Here is a 20725-nt window from a genome sequence, read left to right as displayed (position 1 = left end):
AGTCAAGTAAAGCTTTGTGTACCCTGTGTTTTCCTATCGAACAAGCAATGGTAGGCACACCTGGGTCTTTATATTTAGGAGTTGTGGGGTTCTGAATGATCGAACTTACATGACTATCTAAAAAGGCTTTTTTAGGGACACTAAGCTTTCGCTTTAGCGTACACATATCCTTAAGAAACTTGGCATAAGCTGGAAGTTGCCTAATTTCTTCTAGTAATGGAAGGTTTATGGTAACTTTCCTAAAAACCTCTACTATGTCATTAAAGTTGGATTCACTCTTTGTTGGTACTAATAGCTGTGGAAATGGGGCTCTAGGGCCTCTCAGGAGCCGAATTGACATCATCAAAAACTTTATCATTCTCCTCAGCTATGGTTGGTCCTGAGGGGTGAACTACAGTATGCTCACTATCGGGCATGGTTACCTGATTGTCTACTACTCTGCCACTCCTAAGGGTTCTAACAACATTCAATTGATTCGATGGTTTTGCACCTACTTCATGAACTCCTCTAGGATTGGGATTAGTCTGACTAGGGAACTTTCCGTTATCTCTCTCACTTAAGGACTTAGCTATTTGGCTGACTTGAAGCTCTAACTTAGCAAGAGGCTGAGCATTAGTTTGAAGGTTCTGGTTGGTTTCCTGTTGAAAACTAACTTGGCTCTTTAATAACATGTCCTAGCTCTGTGCTAACATATCCTGGCTATTTCTTAATATACTAAGATATTCCTCTAAGCTCGTTATTCTATTCTCTGAAGAGTTCTGAAACTGACCTGAAGAGTTCTTATCTGAACCAAAACCTGGGGGAGCATTAGAATTACTAAACTGACCTTGACTCTGGCCTTTAGACCACCAAAGGTTCGGATAGTTTCTCCAACCAGGATTATAGGTTTCTAAATATGGGTCAAACTTCTGACGGTTATCGAATCTAGTGTTATTATAGAGATCATTGGTTGCTCTTCATTATTCTGGCCTTCCCAAAAAGGCTCAAATCTACCACTAGTGTGACCCACTTCTAAAGTTTCTAAACTTTTCGCTATAGCAGCAATTTTGGCATCTGATTCAAAACTTCCTTCTACCCTATTAACGTTTCCTCTGCCGAGAAGAATTTTTTTCTGGGGTACCCTATTACTTTCCCATTGTTGGGTCTTTTCGGCGATTTCAGGCAAGTATGTCATCGCATCATCAACTGTTTGGTTTTCAAGCCCACCTGTACACATGGACTCTACTGTAGTTGTGGTGGGATAATCTAAACCCTCATAAAGGATCTGAACTAACCTAACCTTTTCTAAACCATGATGAGGACATTGGGCTAATAAATCATTGAACCTTTCCAAATACCTATACAAAGACTCTCCCTCTTGTTGCGAAAACGTGAAGATTTGCGTCCTAATAGACGATGTTTTTTGCCTAGGGAAAAACTTGTTCAAAAAGGCAGATGTAAGTTGTTCATATGTTTCAATTGATTCGGAAGCCAAACTATACAGCCACGACTTGGCTTTATCTTTTAAGGAAAAGGGGAATAACCTGAGTTTCAAAGCATCATCATCAAGGTTTCTAATTTTCAGGGTACTACAAATTTCCTCAAAGTCCCTAACATGGAAATAGGGGTTTTCATTTTCTTTCCCTAAAAAGATTGGGAGCAATTATAAGGTTCCAGGCTTAAGTTCATAATTTGCTTCAGTTTCAGGTAACCTGATACACGAGGGACGAGTAGTCATAGTAGGGATCAACAAAGCTTTCAAAGTTGCCATTTCTGGCGCTATTGGACTATCATGGATTTTCTCCTCAAACGGACGTTCAAAAACGAAATTTTCAAGAATCGGACTTTCTAAATTGAGGTAATCGAGATGCTTAGAACTACTAGGTTTCTCTTTAACAAATCTACCTAGGGCGTCTCTTTTACGTTCAGGCATGCAACAGAATAAGGTAGGGAATTCTATGCAATCACAAAACAAGGCTGACTCAACCAAATCAAACCTAAATTTCTATCAAACAAAAAGCATGATGGCTCCACTTAGATTGTTTCTAGACCAGCTTCTATTCTTTCGAAAAGGAACTCGTTACAATCTGAGCAAACCCCTATGGAATCAATCCTAGTCAAAGTAAGTTGAACCTAGGCGAGGGAAGCTCAGTGGAGCTTTGATACCCAAGGCTTCACCGGTTACAAGGCGGCGCAGTCACGCATTCAACTCGCAGAAACCATCAAAAACTTCGAAGTATGCTCAAAAGAGTAACCAATATTTTTCGAACGACTTTCCTATTAAGCTCGTTACCCTATAGGTCTCGTTCTAGTCAAAATTTTAGGCTTAATGATAGACGCATTTATGGGTCTAATATAGCTCATTTGTATATATTGTTAGTGCTCGATATCGTACTTATTTGGTTATTTTATTTATTTGTAGGTGTTTTTGGAAGAATAAGGCTTTGTGGCGAAATTGGCTAAAAATGCGGCATTTGGACCTCCGTTGATAACTACCAGAAGCACCCCAGAAGTATGTTGGAGACATCCAGAAATACCCCGGAGGAACTCCGAAAAAGTGCTCAAAACATCCCAGAAGAATTGCTAAAGGCACACCATTTCAGGGCATGTACTAAAGGGACTCTCGAACTGGATAAGGGGGAGGTCATCTTCATAATTCAAATACAAATGCATGCAGCGAAGAACAGTTTTGGAGATCGAATTCTGACGACATTTTAGGAGATTCAATGGCTGTATTTGGTACGTATGGACTCTAACTGACTGAACAGGCCTGGTATAATCGATTTTAACCCAATCAGTTGGGCTGGAATGACCGGGAGAAGCAATCAAAGTCCAAACAGGACACATATGTTGTTGTTCACGTTCAAATATTTTGTGAGAAATTTTTGGGAGACTTTCACGCTGGATATACATGTATCTAGTTTTGTTCAAGTCAGGAGAGAGTTTTGTGGCAATGGGATAGCTAACAGACGCGTACAGAAGAGAGAAGAAGATAGAAACCCGTAACTGGCAGAGAAGAGAAATAGGAGATTTTCGGGATTTGATGACCCTGTTGAGTTATAAAAAGGTTGGGTCGAGTCATAAGAAGGGTTAGCAAGTTTAGGAGAGAGTTTAGAGTCCAGGAGAGCCGAGGAGAAGCGATTACAGAGAAGACAGTGCTGCTGCTGCTGCTACCATTGAAGAGCTTTAAGAACACGAAGAACAGACTCACATAGTCAGTCGTTCTTCAGCAGTCTTAAATAACAATACCAGTGTCGTTCTTTTAGAGCAGTAAAGGCTTATCGTTTACAACAGTCTTCAATAGCACTTACCCCTTTGTAACAGTGACGCTGTAACACTTCTACAACGTTGCTAATTCCTGTTTCATCTTATATACATCAATAAAAACACCTATTTTAGCCATGAATTTATCTTGTGAGTGTGTTTTTGGGATGAGGAGCTAAACCTATTAGCCGAGGAAACGGAGGAAGCCATTGTCCCAGATTAATTGGTATAATTCTATTTTTATTATTTATTTGCAATATTTTTTATATGATTATTTGCATGGAATTGAAATAGATAAATTGATTTTTATTGAGTAGTTGTGAATTATTTTGATGAAGCATGCTGGGTTTTTTAAAAAATTTGATGTTTCATACTCTGTGATTACAATTTTTACTTCAAAAATTTATCATAGGAAAATATTATAACCACTTGAAAAGGAAAAAATTGCATGAATATTGAATAAAATTTATCATTTAATGGGACAATGGTGGAATCCAGAGTCTTGGTGTTTTTCTCTATAACTTTGAACAACTTTATTTAATTGTCTAGTTTAATTTAAATCTAAAAATTGTTTTTTCACAAGTCTGAAAAGAACCTTTTTACCACTACTACAATCACTTTTTGATAAACCATCAAATTTTTGGCGCCGCCGACGCGGATTTGTGTTTAGGTAGCATTTTTTTTAGATTTATTATTTATTTTTATTTTTTTTTATTTATTTTTTTTTATTTTTATTTGTTCCTTTTTACGTTTGTTTTTGTCTTTGATTTACAGGTTTGAAGTGAACACTAAGGACTTGGAGAAAAAAAAAGCTTAAAGCGTAAAGAGAAGACAAAAAGAAGAATTTTTTTTTAGGATTTAGTTTTATTATTATTATTTTTTTGAATTGTATTAGGAAATATTTTGTAATTTACTTTTTGTTTTTGCACTTTATTTTTGTGGACTGTGGACTTTAAACTTTGGACATTTTTATTTTTATTTTTATACCCTACGGAAGGGTAGTTTAAATACAAACTGTTTGCAGGGAAGGACGACGATTACGATATCGTCTCGGCCCCTCGGGTTCGCACACTGACAACGGAGTCAGTGGCCCGAGTCGAATACAGCGGTTTATCGCCCGTCTGGTACGGGAGGTAAGTCCAATCGAAACACTCGCGAATCTCCTGCAAGCGGGTTACTGTATTCCTTAAGGTGATAATTGTTTGAGGACGAACCAGACTGTTTTTATATTCCTAGTAAAGGGCAAGGCCTGGCCTAAGCAAGATAAGGGTTCGGATTTCATCACCGCTCCCTTCTTGACCGCCTTAGGAAAACAAAACCTAACGCGAACCCAAGCTTTAAAATCTTATTAGAAAGAGACCTATAGGGTATCGAGCTTAACAGGACAATCATTCGAAAAATATTGGTTACTCTTTTAAGCACACCTCAAAGTTCTTGACGGTTTCTGCGAGTTGAATGCGTGACTGCGCCGCATTGGATCGGTGAGGTTTTGGGTATCAAAGCTCCACTGAGCTTCCCTCGCCTCTATTCAACTTACTTTAAATCGGATTGATTCCAGAGGGGTTTGCTTAAATTGTAACGAATTCCCTTTCGAAGGATTAGAAGCTGGTCTAGAAACAATCTAAGTGGAGCCATCATGCTTGTTGTTTGCTAGAAATCTTTAGGTTTGCTGTGGTAAAGTCGAGTCAGCTTGCTGTGTGATTGCTAGAACCTTTCTGTTAGGATTTTTATTTCTTTTTGAATTCTTTTTAGTGTATGCCCGATTTTGTTAGGGCTTGGAAAAGAGATACTCTAGGTCGATTGATTAGCGAAAAACCTAGTAGTTCTTCTGATTTAAGCAGGGAGCTCGAAGATTCTTCTTTTGAGAGCCGTGTTTTTGGAAACTTCAGTTTTGAAAATCTGTCTCTTTGTGAGGAAAGTACCCCTAGTACTTCTGTTGTGCCAGCGATGGAAACTTTGAAAGATTACATGTTCCCAACTAGGACCAACCGAGATTCGTGCATTAAATTGCCAGCCACTACGGCTAATTTCGAGATAAAACCTGGTATTCTTCAGATGATCCCTATATACTTAGGAAAAGATGATGAGAACCCTTATTTTCATATTAGGGACTTTGAGGAAATTTTTGGAACAATTAGGATAAAGGACCTTACCGATGAAGTCTTGAAACTTAAGATGTTTCTCTTTTCTTTGAGAGACAAAGCCAAGACCTGGATGAACAACCTACCGTCTGAATCCATAGAAACATGGCAGGAACTTATCGCTACCTTCTATATGAAGTTCTACCCTAAGCATAAAACTACAGCTGTTAGGCAGAACATTAGTACTAGTGTGCAACAAGAGGGAGAGTCTCTTTATAGATTTTTAGAGAGATTCAATGATCTTCTATCCCAGTGTCCTCACCATGGATTTGATAAGATGAAACTTGTATAGAATATTTATAATGGTTTGGACTATTCGACCAAAGCCATGGTTGAGTCTATGTGCGCTGGTGAGTTCCCTAGTAAAAATGATGATGATGCTTTTACCTTCTTAGGAGCTATCGCTGAAAAATCCCAACAGTGGGAATCTTGTGTTGAACCCCCTAAAAGACTCTTGGTCAATAGAAGTAGCACCAATATGGTAGATACGAGTTTTGCGTCAGATGCTAAATTTGCTGCTTTGTCCAGAAGGTTAGAAGCTTTGGAAATGAGTCAGTCTAAAAATAGGTCCCTTGTTGAACCTAATAGAGCCTCTCAAGTCTCTAGTTGTGGAATAGAGCCCGATAATTCATTTTGGGAAGGTCAGGTTAGTGAAGAACAAGCCCATGTTGTCTATAACAATGCTAGGTTTGAGAACCGTCAGAAGTTTGACCCATACTCAGAAACCTACAACCATGGTTGGAGAAACCATCCTAATTTCTCTTGGTATAAGGGCCAGAGTCAAGGCCAGTCTAGCAATTCTTAGCCTCCCCCAGGTTTTGCTTTTAAGAACTCTTCAGGTCAAACCCAGTTTCAGAACACTTCTGAGAAAAAGATCTCTACCTTAGAAGAAACTATCACTATGTTAGCAAATAACCATGACATGCTATCAAAAAACCATCTTAGCTTTCAACAAGAAACTAGGCAAGATTTGAAGAATAATTCCCAGAGTCTTGCCAAATTAGAACTTCAAGTAGGACAAATAGCTAAGTTTATAAGTGAGAGAGAAAATGGAAGGTTCCCTAGTCATACTGATCCTAACCCCAAAGGAGAGAAATCGTACAATCATGTGAATGTTGTCACAACCCTAAGGAGTGGAAAGAAAGTTGACAACAAGGTTGCCATGCCTGATAGTGAACATGGTATAGTTCACCCGTCTGAGCCAGAGAATGAAGAGACTGATAGAGTCTCTAAAGAGACCAATGAGGGTCATGTTGAGCCCGGCTTTGTTACCAGAGCCCCGTTTCCCCAGCTTCTAGTTCCGACTAAAAGGGAGTCCAATTTTAATGATATATTGGAGGTTTTTAAACAGGTTAATATCAACCTTCCATTATTATATCCAATTAGGCAGATTCCCTCTTATGCCAAGTTCCTTAAGGACTTGTGTACGCGAAAGCGTAAGCTCAGTGTCCAGAAGAAAGCCTTCATAGCTAGTCATGTGAGTTCTATTATTCAGAATACCACTACTTCTAAGTATAAAGACCCAGGGTCCCCTACCATTGCTTGAACAATAGGTAAGTATCGTGTTGAGAAACGTTGCTTGACTTAGGAGCCAGTGTGAATTTACTTCCATATCATGTGTACCTTAAGCTAGGACTTGGTGAGATGAAACCTACCCAGATAACACTTCAGTTAGCTGATAGGTCCGTTAAAGTTCCTCGTGGTGTGATCGAGGATGTTCTCATAGAGGTTGACAAGTTTATTTATCCAGTGGATTTATTATCCTGGATACCCAACCTGTCCCTAACCCAGAGAACCAAATACCAGTGATTTTAGGTCGCCCGTTTTTAGCCACGTCTAATGCGATCATAAACTGTCGAAATGGTATTATGAATCTATCTTTTGGTAATATGACTATTGAGTTGAATATTTTTAATGTCAATAAGATACATTCTGAGCTAGATGACACGTGCATTGAAGAGGTCAACATGATAGGAACCTTAGTTCCGAAGTCTGTACCAAACACCGAATCGGAAGATCCATTAGAGAGTTGTCTAACCCGTTTTCGCATGGATTTTGACGATGATAGCAACATTGAACAAGTAAATGCTCTGTTGGATTCTATTCCTATGTTAGATACCGATAGATAGAAATCTAGGTTTGAACCATTACTAGCTACCGAATCTACCTTAAGCCCTTATTTCTAAGAGCCTAAAGATCCTCCTAAGTTGGACCCCAATTATGCATTTGTAGGCCCATCTGAGATTTTGCCTATAACTTCCGATTTGGATAGTGATCATGAGATTGGGCCAGTAACCGTGCTTCAACACAATAAGGAAACTCTAGGGATGACCATTGAGGATATGAAACATATAAGTCCTATAGCTAGTATACCTCAAAAGAATTTAGATGATGAACCACCTGATTATAACTCATAGAAAGCAATTGACCTTTTTCAGGAACCGGATGCTCTAGAAATTAGGAATATTGTGACTAGTTTATCTAGAGACACCCAAAACTCTAAGTTTGGGGGTAGTGAACTAGAAGAAGCTCTAGAGTATTTTAAATACTCTCCGGATCCGGAAATTCAATCCATAGTTAAAGGTCTTACGGAGAATAGTGATTACCCTAAATTTGGGGGTAGAGATTGTCAATTATCCCCAGTAGAAGTCCCTAACTTGGGACTCAAGCCTAGTGCATCTGAGGTATCGCTTGAGTCTATTCAGACTCCACAACCTGATCCGCCTGATAATGTCCAGGAGAAAATCCATATGTTAGAGATCCATTTTTCGGATGAATCTGTTTGCCGAGACACTCATATGAAGCCCAAGTGGGCACCTCAGATAAATCCAGTTGTCTTGCGAGAAACTTTAGATCAGGTTGTGCTCTATCTGCTCATTTTTCTGATCTTGAGCATTTGTCTCCTATTCGTGGAAGTTCTATTTGGTCTTATGGACCCACAATTGTTTCGACTATTGGTATACGACTTTGGAAGGTGACAATTCTTTTAGAGGTATTTGATGTCTAGCTAATGACTATAAATTTAGAATTTACTGGGAGGCTCCCGCGTTCATGTGATACGGTAATATCCTTCCTTATTTTTTTCCCTCCAGTGGTAATAGTTTCTCCTTGTTCATGCTTTCAATTTCATCTTTAGAACATTGAGGACAATGTTAGATTTAAGTTTGGGGGTGGGGAAGAAACACTTTTTGTCACCTTTTTGCAATAAATAAACTCCAGAACCTAGAAATTTATGCCTATTAAGGATAGCACTAACCAACCTAAGTGGATGGAAACATTTTGGTTGTAGGAGTTGAGGAACCAATCTGATTAGATGGAAACATCTAGAAGAGTCTATTCATAAAAGCACAGAGCTCAGGTGTTAGAAATAACATGATAGTTTCACCATATCTCGTTGAGTCCTTTTCACTTCTGTTTTTATTTTTTAATTTTAAACTATGTTACTCTAAGTGATTAGGTGGGGCTCACGATTCAAGTTGTTACCAATACTAGGATGAATTAGAGTGATTGAGATACCAAAAAAAAAAAGTTGAGAAAAAGTTGAAAAAAAGTTGAAGAAAAAAAGAGATGAGAAAAAAAAAAAAAAATTTTTTTTGAGACCAGACCATTTGACCAAAAGGAATAAATTCAATAAAGTCGACCACTGGTACCCTTGTATATGCCAGTTGTGTTGACCTAGAGTTAGGATTATCAATCACTGGTTCCCTTGTATATGCCAGTTGTGTTGATATTAGTCAGACTAGTATCTCAATCCATTAGGATAGGTTCATTTTGGCGGAGGCCTTCAGACAAATATGAGAAACGCCGTTCACTTAGTAAACATCAAAACCATCTATGTTTTTTTAAATCCATCTCTTAATCTTTCCATGTGATTAGTTTGACTCCGAATATGATATCCATAGTGCAACTATCTGAGTAGAGCTCTGTCACTTATATATGAATTTTAGTATGCTTGAGTGCAAACTCGTGTACATCAATTGGAATTTCGCATCAGGGTACTTCCTCTTGTAGTCGATAAGTATGCCAACCAAGGAGATTCTTTAGTGCCTTCCAAGGTTCTGCGTAGATAGCTAAGGTCTGGAGTACAAGTTTTGTGGGTATATCTCTTGTAAGCCCTCCCGAGACTATAACTCGACCACTAGGGACACCTAGGGGTTTAAAGGCTTATTGCATACGCTAAATGCAATCGACGATGCCTGCGACAGTGAGTTAGGATTTTATTTTGTAGTTTGGATTTGCTCGGGACTAGCAAATAATAAGTTTGGGGGTATTTGATAGACGCATTTATGGGTCTAATATAGCTCATTTGTATATATTGTTAGTGCTCGATATCGTACTTATTTGGTTATTTTATTTATTTGTTGGTGTTTTTGGAAGAATAAGGCTTTGTGGCGAAATTGGCTAAAAATGCGGCATTTGGACCTCCGTTGATAACTACCAAAAGCACTCCAGAAGTATGTTGGAGACATACATAAATACCCCGGAGGAACCCCGAAAAAGTGCGCAAAACATCCCAGAAGAATTGCTAAAGGCACCCCATTTCAGGGCATGTACTAAAGGGACTCTCGAACTGGATAAGGGGGAGGTCATCTTCATAATTCAAATACAAGTTTTGGCGGGAAAATGCATGCAGCGAAGAATAGTTTTGGAGATCGAATTCTGACGATATTTTAGGAGATTCAATGGATGTATTTGGTACGTATGGACTCTAACTGACTGAACAGGCCTGGTATAATCGATTTTAACCCAACCAGTTGGGCTGGAATGACGGGGAGAAGCAATCAAAGTCCAAACAGGACACGTATGTTGATGTTCACGTTCAAATATTTTGTGAGAAATTTTTGGGAGACTTTCACGCTGGATATACATGTATCTAGTTTTGTTCAAGTCAGGAGAGATTTTTGTGGCAATGGGATAGCTAACAGACGCGTACATAAGAGAGAAGAAGATAGAAATCTGTAACTGGCAGAGAAGAGAAATAGGAGATTTCATCGGTATTTGATGACCCTGTTGAGTTATAAAAAGGTTGGGTCGAGTCATAAGAAGGGTTAGCAAGTTTAGGAGAGAGTTTAGAGTCCAGGAGAGCCGAGGAGAAGCGATTACAGAGAAGAAAGTGCTGCTGCTGCTGCTGCTACCATTGAAGAGCTTCAAGAACACGAAGAACAGACTCACATAGTCAGTCGTTCTTCAGCAGTCTTAAAACAATACAAGTGTCGTTCTTTTACAGCAGTAAAGGCTTATCGTTTACAACAGTCTTCAATAGCACTTACCCCTTTGTAACAGTGACGCTGTAACACTTCTACAGCGTTGCTAATTCCTGTTTCATCTTATATACATCAATAAAAACACCTATTTTAGCCATGAATTTATCTTGTGAGTGTGTTTTTGGGATGAGGAGCTAAACCTATTAGCCGAGGCAACGGAGGAAGCCATTGTCCCAGATTAATTGGTATAATTCTATTTTTATTATTTATTTGCAATATTTTTTATATGATTATTTGCATGGAATTGAAATAGATAAATTGATTTTTATTGAGTAGTTGTGAATTATTTTGATGAAGCATGCTGGGTTTTTTAAAACTTTTGATGTTTCATACACTGTGATTACAATTATTACTTCAAAAATTTATTATAGGAAAATATTAGAATCACTTGAAAAGGAAAAAATTGCATGAATATTGAATAAAATTTATCATTTAATGGGACAATGGTGGAATCCAGAGTCTTGGTGTTTTTCTCTATAACTTTGAACAAATTTATTTAATTGTCTAGTTTAATTTAAATCTAAAAATTGTTTTCTTCACAAGTCTGAAAAGAACCTTTTTACCACTACTACAATCACTTTTTGATAAACCATCACTTAGGTTCGCGTTTGGTTCGTTTTCCTAAGGCGGGCAAGAAGAGAACGGTGATGAAATCTGAACCCTTATCTTGTATGGCCAGTCCTTGCCCTTTACTAGGAAATTAAAGCAGCCGTTTTCAAATCCTCAGCATATATGCAAACGAAGGAATACAATAAACCCGCTGACAGGGGATTCACGGGTGTTTCGAAAAACTTACCTTCCGTACCAGACGGGCGAAGAACCGCTGAAGTCGACTCGGGCCACGACTGCTATGTCATGTACGAACCTGAGGGGCCGAGGCGATATCGTAATCACCGTCCTTCCCTGCACACAGTTTGTATTTAAACCAACCCTTCCTTAATGTTTATAAATAATAATGTCCCAAAGTTCAATGTCCAAAGTTTCCAAAAAGAAAAGAAAAATTACAAAAATAACAAACCCTAATACAGTTCTCTCTTTTTTTTTTAATAAAAAAAAAAAACAAAACCCTAAAAAAAATATCTAAAAAGAAATTGTTTCTTTTCCGTTCTTTTCTCTTTAATCTTTCGCTCCAAGTCTTTATGCTTTAAGATCCAGTCTTTACGAAATCACCAAACTCCTTGGCTCAATTCTCTTTATGATCCAAAACCTGTAGACAAAAGATAAATACCCAAAAACGTAAAAAAGAACAAAAATAATAAAAACCTAAAAAATAAAAGAAAAATAAGATCCACGTCGGCGGCGCCAAAAATTGATGTGGTTTATAGATAGTAGTAAAAGTGGTTCGATTCTCAGACCTGCGAAGGATAAAATATAGACTTAAATTCTAAAACTAAAATAGAAAACAAACTAAAAATTGTCACAAACTCAACCAAAGATGATATCAATATTAAAAGAACACTGAGGCTAAGATTCCACTATTTTCCAAGTTCAAAGTGATTTAATCCCAATAATTATATTTATGCAATTTTCTCGTTCAAGTTGATTCTAACTATTGCAGCAAGTAGATTCTCAAAATAACAAGTGTAAATCCGAAGCATAGAACATCAAAAACCTAGGTCCAAGTATGCTCTATCAAAAGAAATAACAATTGCTTAACAAAAATCATTCAAACAATTTTCAACCAAGGCAAATAATCATAAAATAATTGTAAATAAATAAATAAAATAGGATATACCACTTCTTGTTGGAAAAATAGCTTCCTCTATTGCCTCAGCAATGGGGTTTAGCTCCTCATATTAATCACTTGCTCAAAATATTTGTTTATGGTTCAAAAGTTGATTAAAAGATGAAAAACTATAACACTGATTGTTTGCAACGGTGTATTGGTGTTGCAAAACAAAGGACTGACTGTTACAAAGAAGTCACTGTAGCAGTTTACGAATTTGAGACGTTGTTCTTATTTGCAACGCTTGTTCTTCAGCAGCAGCAGCAGAAACACGGGTTTTCCTGCAACTTGATCTTCTCAGCTCTGTAATGTTACAAACTTCTCTGCAACTTCTCCAATGACTTCATAACCTTCCCTGGAACTCGAACACACCTTTTATACTGCTCAGAAACCTAAAAATAACGATTAATTCTCTCTTTTTCTTTTCGTGCAAGCCACGACAATAATCTTCTCTGTCGATTTCCTTAAGCGTTTCTAATACTTCCAAATCATCAGAAACTCTTCCTTAGATAGAATATCACCTTAGGAAACAATCTCACGCCTTTAGTCTCCCTGAAATTCCTAAAATAATTCAACAAAGTTTCCGTGTTCACTTCAACCTTTGTTTCCTTTTTTCAGATTATCAAGCCCAATTTGATCGATTCCAGCGCACATACCAAGCCTGTTATGCTCAATCACGTCCATCCCAACAAATTTCAGCGATTGAATCTCTCTAAAACACCTTCGAAATCAATCCCCAACTCTGGTTCGTCTGCAACATTTTTTCCCGCCAATTTCTGAGTTTAAAAACGATGAAGATGACCTCCCCCTATCCTGTGCTGGTCTCCCTTTAGCAGCTGCCTGGAAATGGATGCCCCTTAGTAATTATTTACCCCTTATCCATTTGAGGGGTCCTCCGGGGGTGCCCCACGCAACTTTTCGAGCAGATTTTTCCAAAAATGTTTATTGGCTAAAAATACCTACACCCACATAAAACACCATAATAAGTACAAAAATGAGCACTATCAATATATAGAATCGACATAAATTAGACACAAAAATTCACCAGGCCAGCTACATTTTGTCATTTTTTTCATTGTGGTTGCTGATATATGGAAATACCATGCCAACCTCATTTCATCATTGTGGTTTCTGATATATGGAAATACCAGGCCAACCCCATTTCATAATTGTGGTTGCTGATACATGGAAATACCAGGCCAACCGCATTTCATCATTGTGGTTGCTGATATATGGAAGTACCAAGCCAACCACATTTTTCCATTTTCGCCGCAAACACCATTAAGTCTCACATTTTGCTGTTAATTCGCTGGATGATTGAATTCACTTGTACTTTCTACAAAAGCACTAAAATATTGTATCATAGATAATATAAATATGGGTATAAAATGTAGCATATACATGCTTATCAACACCCCCACACTTATATTTTGCTAGTCCTCGAGCAAAACAGAGATATTATGCAATTGATTTTTTCTTTTAATTCTAAGAAAAGTGAAAACCTGCAAAAATATGGATAATTACCCACTCCCCCACACTTAAACATTACATTGTTCTCAATGTAATTGAGTCATCCAACGTAGAAATTAAGATGGAAAATACAAAAATAAACAATAAAAATAAGAGATAGAGTAGAGGGAACAAATCTGATGGGTTGACTCCCATGAAGCAAAATGTATTTGTTTCCCTGCTTGCCAATAGCATGTAGTCTCAAACAAGGTGAGGTTGGTACCCCAAAGTAGACATCCAATCATATATATAGAGTCTAAAAAGTTGAGGATCATCCCAACTAATCCGGTCAGCCGAAGATATGTCCCTGTGAACACTACAAACCTCCAAAACGGTATGTAAATTCATTGTCAATCGAAAATTGTAAGTGATATTCAAATAATGCATAGATGGGATAAGTAAATCATTCCCATACGCAATAAATTCAGATTGTTTGACAGTTTTTATTAGCGGAACACGCTCTAAATCAGGTTCTAAATCAGCTGAAATAATTTCCGCGGAACAAGAGCTCAATGGAGCAATAATATCACGACTCATACACCCATTATCATCTAAAACGGTTTCATTATTAATATCATCAAGACGAAAAAAATCAGAACTTAATGGCTTAAGGGTCAAGGTCGGATCTTTCTCGACTGATGGAACTAGTCGAGAATCGGACAAAACTAGAGGTTCTAATTTGAGGTTCCATTTATTAGTGTAGCAACGGTGCGGAGTCTAACAAGGCATTGACTTCACAAATAACACTATCATCATCAAAACCAAACCCAAAATGAGCTAAGAAAACCTCTAATGATTTTCCAAGTGGGTCTTGCAAAAGCTTGCCGAGTACATACTTGTTTTTTTCCCGTAGCACTTCGGACTAAGGTACCTAAAAAAATAATCAAACAAACTGCGTAAAAAGAAATTAAGGAAAATCTAAAAGAAAAAGAAAAATAAATTATGTACAAAAACTAAAAATAAACTATATACATTGATATCAACTAGAGAGTATTTTGCAACCACTCCCCGGCAGCGGAGCCAAAAACTTGGTAGGTTGAAAAACCTACAATAAAATACTGCAAGTGCACAATGTCTGACTAGCAGAAAAATGGAAAGTACAGGTATTTCCCACGAGGAGTGTGAAATACAACTACTAATTAATATCAAAATTAACTAATCGACAAGATGATGTTTGAACGATTTTCAGAAATTTGGAACAAAACGAAATAATAATAATTCTAACAGTAAACAAAATGAGAGCGGGTTATTAGGATTTTCGGTTTCCACCAATTAATTATGAAAATTCTACTAGTCATTAAAAATATATTCCATGCATTTTCAAATATTTTTTCTCCGCTGTAATTTTCTTCGCTTCATGGGTAGCGATTCTAAAGCATTACCTATCAATCCAAAAGCATATCACGTCAATGAACTTAACCAAAGCACACCATATCAATTGAAAAGCATAAATAATCAAGAAAATCACATGAACAATAAAATACCAAGCCATATGAAGAAAATCTACTAGTCATTCAAATCATTATTGAGCATATAAATGTAGAGTTTACACAATTAAATTGGTTTCTACCTAAACCCTAACATGACTCTAGCTAGACATGGCTTTCTCAAAAGCCATAAACATATTAAAATCAAACTCTAGATAATGAAAAATGAAGAATCGAAAACAAAACTTCAAAACCCTTCTCTCGTTACGGCCCTGTGGCCGGGCTCTCCTCTCAAATAGTCGACACCCCTTCTTATAACCTTCCCTTTCTTTTATTTCATTAATGAAAGAATCAAAATAAATTATTCTATGAAAATATCTTGCATGCAAGTTGATGTCGTCATCAGTATCTTTCCCCAAACAGTATTGTCACCTCGTTCTTCCAATGAAATGATAATCTCTCCTTATTTCAAAATCTCCCAAATGAAGAAAGAGTTACTTTATTTCCAAAACAATCTCACGTGTAAATATTCCTCAATTAATTCTTCACATGGAAAATAAATTATCTTTCCCGGTGGAATATATTTGTAATAAAGTAAGAAATATAAAATACTCCCATTTTCAGTTGCATGTGCCAACCCCACTTTGATTTCAATTCATTTGCTGCGTTTTTGCCTCGCCTATGAAACAATTTTATGCTGCTGATATATATGGAGATACCAGGCCAGCTACATTTTGTCTTTTTTTTCATTGTGGTTGCTGATATATGGAAATACCAGGCCAACCTCATTTCATCATTGTGGTTGCTGATATATGGAAATACCAAGCCAACCCCATTTCATAATTGTGGTTGATGATACATGAAAATACCAGGCCAACCCGGCTGCTGAGACATGGAAATACCAGGCCAGCATAATAAGTGCTGCTGATATATAAAAATACCATGCCAGCATAATTGATCATTGTGGTTGCTGATACATGGAAATACCAGGCCAACCGCATTTCATCATTGTGGTTGCTGATATATGGAAGTACCAGGCCAACCACATTTTTCCATTTTCGCCGCGAACACCATTAAGTCTCACATTTTGCTGTTAATTCGTTGGATGATCGAATTCACTTGTACTTTCTACAAAAGCACTAAAATAATATTAGTAACTAAAATATTATATCATAGCTAATATAAATATGGGTATAAAATGTAGCATATACATGCTTATCAGCACTCCCCCCTACTTGAGCCGCAACAACATCTCCATCTTGATCGACCTCCATTTCCGGGTCGCCAGGCGCAGCTGTCACGGTTGGAGACAAAGATGTATCTCCACGGTTTTCCGCCTCGGGGACATCTTCAGGAGCGGGTTCTCCCTGCGATATCATGGTTTAGACTTTTTTCAAAAAAAAAAAGAGAAAGGAAGACGAAGAATGCGTGGAAGACTATTGATTCACTTTCAGACTGACTAGAAAAAGACTCAGCGTTGCTGTTGGAAGATCTATTTTCATCATCACTAGATTCCGAGCTTTCCTACTTTTCGAGCTCTTCTTCACCGCAAGAAGGCTCGGCATTGTCACCCTCTGCCGCGAGAGCCTCCGTTCTCTGAGGCTCAGCATTGCCACCCTCTGCTGCGAGAGCCGCCGTTTTCTGACTACGTGCAAGCTGGGAAAAGGCGTTCATGCCCTGGTTAAGGAATAAGGAAATATTTTAATAACAAAAGAACTGTGCAATCCGACTGAGTGGGAAAGAAAAATAATATATACCCGAACGTTGGAAGAACTGAAAGTCACAAGGGTCGTCGAATCTGATCGAAGACCACCCGCGCGATATTTCGAACTTCTCTCTTTCTTTTGGGGATTGTTCATGTCCGTGTTAGGAGATTTCCGTTTGGGCGAGGAAGGATCCCTTAACAATAGATGTCTTGCTGAAGTTGCAGCAGAAGGCTTACCACAAGTATTCTTCATTACGTCATTCACGAATCCATGAATGGCAAGGAACTCGTCCTGCCAGAATATGTTATACTTAGAAGTTTTTGTCGGATTTCGTGCCGAGAGAAAGAAGGGAAGACTTATACCCGGCGCAAGAGCACTAGCATCAAGAGCAGCTGGCAACAAGTTTTCTGGAACAGCCGAATGACGAGAGAGCGGGATCCCTTGGTCAAATACCATATGTCGAGCCGCCCTGTCAATGTTGTAAGAGACTTCCTGACAAGATCCTCGAAAGAAATACGGTATATAACCAGGCGTGCAACTTCGCATGAACACAACCTCCCCAATGCTCGTATTATTTTCAGAAAGCAAAGATGTATGCGGAACAGAGGAAAAAGTGTCTATTTGAACTATGGAGCCATACACCAGAGCCCATGGAAGAAACTTGATTGTGTAGGAGTTCTCAAGGAAGTCAACCAGGTTCGAGCCAGATCTTGGGTTCCTGTTCACCCAGCGAAGTATCCTAGAACCACCAGAAGACTCGGGAAGTAAAGCCAGCGGTTTGGGAGCGCACTTCTCGAAATGCTCCCACAACCACACTTGAAGAAAAGCAACATGGACGTACGAGTCCAATTTCATGTATCCGTTTGAAGCACACATGTCCGCAACCAGGTGATCCAAATGTGTGTACAGAGAACGAGAAACAAGTCTTATTTCCTTCTTACCAGAGCCGTCGTCAAAAATGTCCCTGGATAACCAAAGAACCAAGAATGCCGCGACATGAAGCGTACTATTCTTTTGATCTGGCTCTGACTCATCTGGGAACCATTGAAACACCCACCAGCTGTAGAAACACCTCGTCTCGTTGTCCTTCCGGACAAAGCCTTTTGACTTCGCAACGAGAGCAGCGTTCATTTGTTCTTCATCTTCAGACAAGGTGATATCAATATTCCCTGTTATGGGAAGGTTCAGCAAGACAGCCACACTTTCCAAAGAGACAGTCATTTCAACCCACCTGCATATGGCCGTGTGAGTGTCTGGACACCATCGGGAGATGAAAGCAACTAAGCTTGGGATATATTTCCTAATTTGAAGTGCCGCAGAAGATGTGACACCTCCAATGATTTGCGCTTTGATCAAAGTTGTTTTTACGCAATCCTAACTTAATCATGAATTACATCCACTTGTCGAAAGAACGCAACAAACTCTGACAGATTCTGAATTCAATGGAAGAAGCTGGATACTCTTGCCTCTAAAGGCAAAATCGTATTACACAACCTGTTCGAACCGACTGGGTGTATCCTTCACCCTCTGAACCGGTCAGAAGGACGTGCACAAACTTAGGATGATTTCTCCTAGCTCTGGCGGACGTTGTGAACAATTCATCATCCATGTTTGGCTTAGAGCTGTCAATATTTTTCAAAGCCGCGGCAGGGATTTTCTCAGGTGACATCCTAACGAAACCTTCTTAATATGCTTACGCTTTCAACTACAACAAAGAAATGGGTACGAAGAGAAGTTACAACAAAGTGCATGAAAACTATTTTATCAATAACGGAGAATCCATTTTGTACGCGGACCAATTTTTTTTAAGGTGCAAGCCATAACGCTCATAGCCGAAGAAATGGGGACTGGAAAACCCTACGTTGTCGCGGAAAGCACGCCCCTTGCCAAAGTCGTACCTTGCAGCGGAAAGTACGCACCCGTCCAAGAAAGCGCTCCCACCGCGGAAACTATGCACACAGTCACCCCAAAGAAAAAGAGGAAACCCTAAAAACTAGGTTTTCGTGAAAAGGAATTGGTGGCAGTCACCAGCCCGTGCATGCCTATTTTTCATAATAATTGAGGTGGCTAACATTACTGCGGTGTTCACGCTGAAATATTTCTACAAGTTCATGGAAGATACACCTATGGCTAGGGTTTGCACCAATACAAAAAAAAAAAGATTGAAAGAGAAACGCTGGAATACATACCTGGAATATGCTTGCCCGCTTTATTGTTACCACTCTACCACTAGCGCAAGGACGTGAGAACAAAGATACGAGATAAAAAGGAGAGCAAACCCATTTATATGCGTGGCACTTTTGGAATTTGAATAAGGAAAGGATTTCCTATTTGATCTATGTATAGAAAAAGGCAATTGGGCCCGCAAGAACAAGCTTCACGGTGCCAACAATCCGCGGCACGCCAAGCCAGCACCGTGCCAAGCCAACGTCGCGCCATGCCAGCGCCCACACCGCGTCGTTCCAGCACCCACGCCACACCAATCCTGCGCCCAATCCCATGCCAACACTCACGCCTTGCCAAGCCCAAGCCAGCGCCCATGCCAAGTTTACGCTAACAACCCCGTTCCAAGTCAATACTACGCTGGCGGCTCCATTCCGAGCCAATACAATGCCTGTGGCTCTATTCCAAGACGCACAATACCTGCGGATCCCATTCCAAGCCGACCAACGCCAGCGGCTCCGTATTAAGCCACACCATGTGAACGGCTTGCCAAGCCAAGCCAGCAACGCCAACCACTCCACGTCCTAGCGAGCAGCACCACGAGAAAAATCTACGCAAAGCCACGAACACAGGAATCAAAAATTCTCTTTACCCCTCGAAAAGGTTAGACGGATCTTCCTGACCATATTTTCATGACTTTCCATTTCATTTTGTCCTTGTCTGTCACCATCTTATGATTACCTCGCAACAATGCCCCTGTTCCGAGCTAAGCAGGGGACTTAATGTTGATGGTGGTTTTTAGTTTAGGGTTAAAATTGTAAAACCTTAGTCAAACAGTGACGTCACACTTGAGTAATAATGTCGCCAATACCACATTTATTAAACCATTCAACATGTCTGCGTAAAATTATCGGGTTACCTTTTTTTTTATGTAAATGCCATGCTCCACGGTAGAGCCCTCGGTACTGGATGGCATCATCTCTACACATGCCAGCCGCGCATGATATCCAAACGTGTCAATCACGCATGCCACATATGTTAAACTAGGGTTTCGACACGCTAAACCTTGATATCCATATCTCCGCGCCAAAGGCATGCCAACCATGCCAGCCGCACCACCGTGCCAATGGCATGCCATGCTAGCCACATCTCCGCGCCAAAGGCATGCCAACCATGGAAGACGCACCACCTTGCCAATGGCATGCCCTGCACGCCACATCTCCGCGCCAAAGGAATGCCAACCATGCCAGCCGCACCACCGTGCCAATGGCATGCCAAGCCAGCGACATCTTCGCGAAAAAGGCATGCCAACCATATCAGCTGCACCACCGTGCCAATGGCATGCCATGCCAGCCACAACTCCGCGCCAAAGGCATGCCAACCAGGAAAGCCGCACCATCGTGCCAATGGAATGCCATGCCATCCACATCTCCGCGCCAAAGGCATGCCAAGCATGCAAGCCGCACCACCGTGCCAATGGCATGCCATGCACGCCACATCTCCGCGCCAAAGGCATGCCAACCATGCCAGCCGCACCACCGTGCCA

General features: G+C 39.5%; 1 pseudogene; it reads left to right on the top strand.

Moving 5' to 3' along the window:
* Positions 1-1286: 1286 nt before the first annotated feature.
* Positions 1287-1386, top strand: LOC113354758 (annotated as a pseudogene).
* The last annotated feature ends 19339 nt before the right edge of the window (positions 1387-20725 follow it).

This window comes from Papaver somniferum, chromosome 2 (genome assembly GCF_003573695.1).
Source record: "Papaver somniferum cultivar HN1 chromosome 2, ASM357369v1, whole genome shotgun sequence".
Lineage (NCBI taxonomy): Eukaryota > Viridiplantae > Streptophyta > Magnoliopsida > Ranunculales > Papaveraceae > Papaver > Papaver somniferum.
This window is presented reverse-complemented; position numbering and strand designations above follow the sequence as displayed.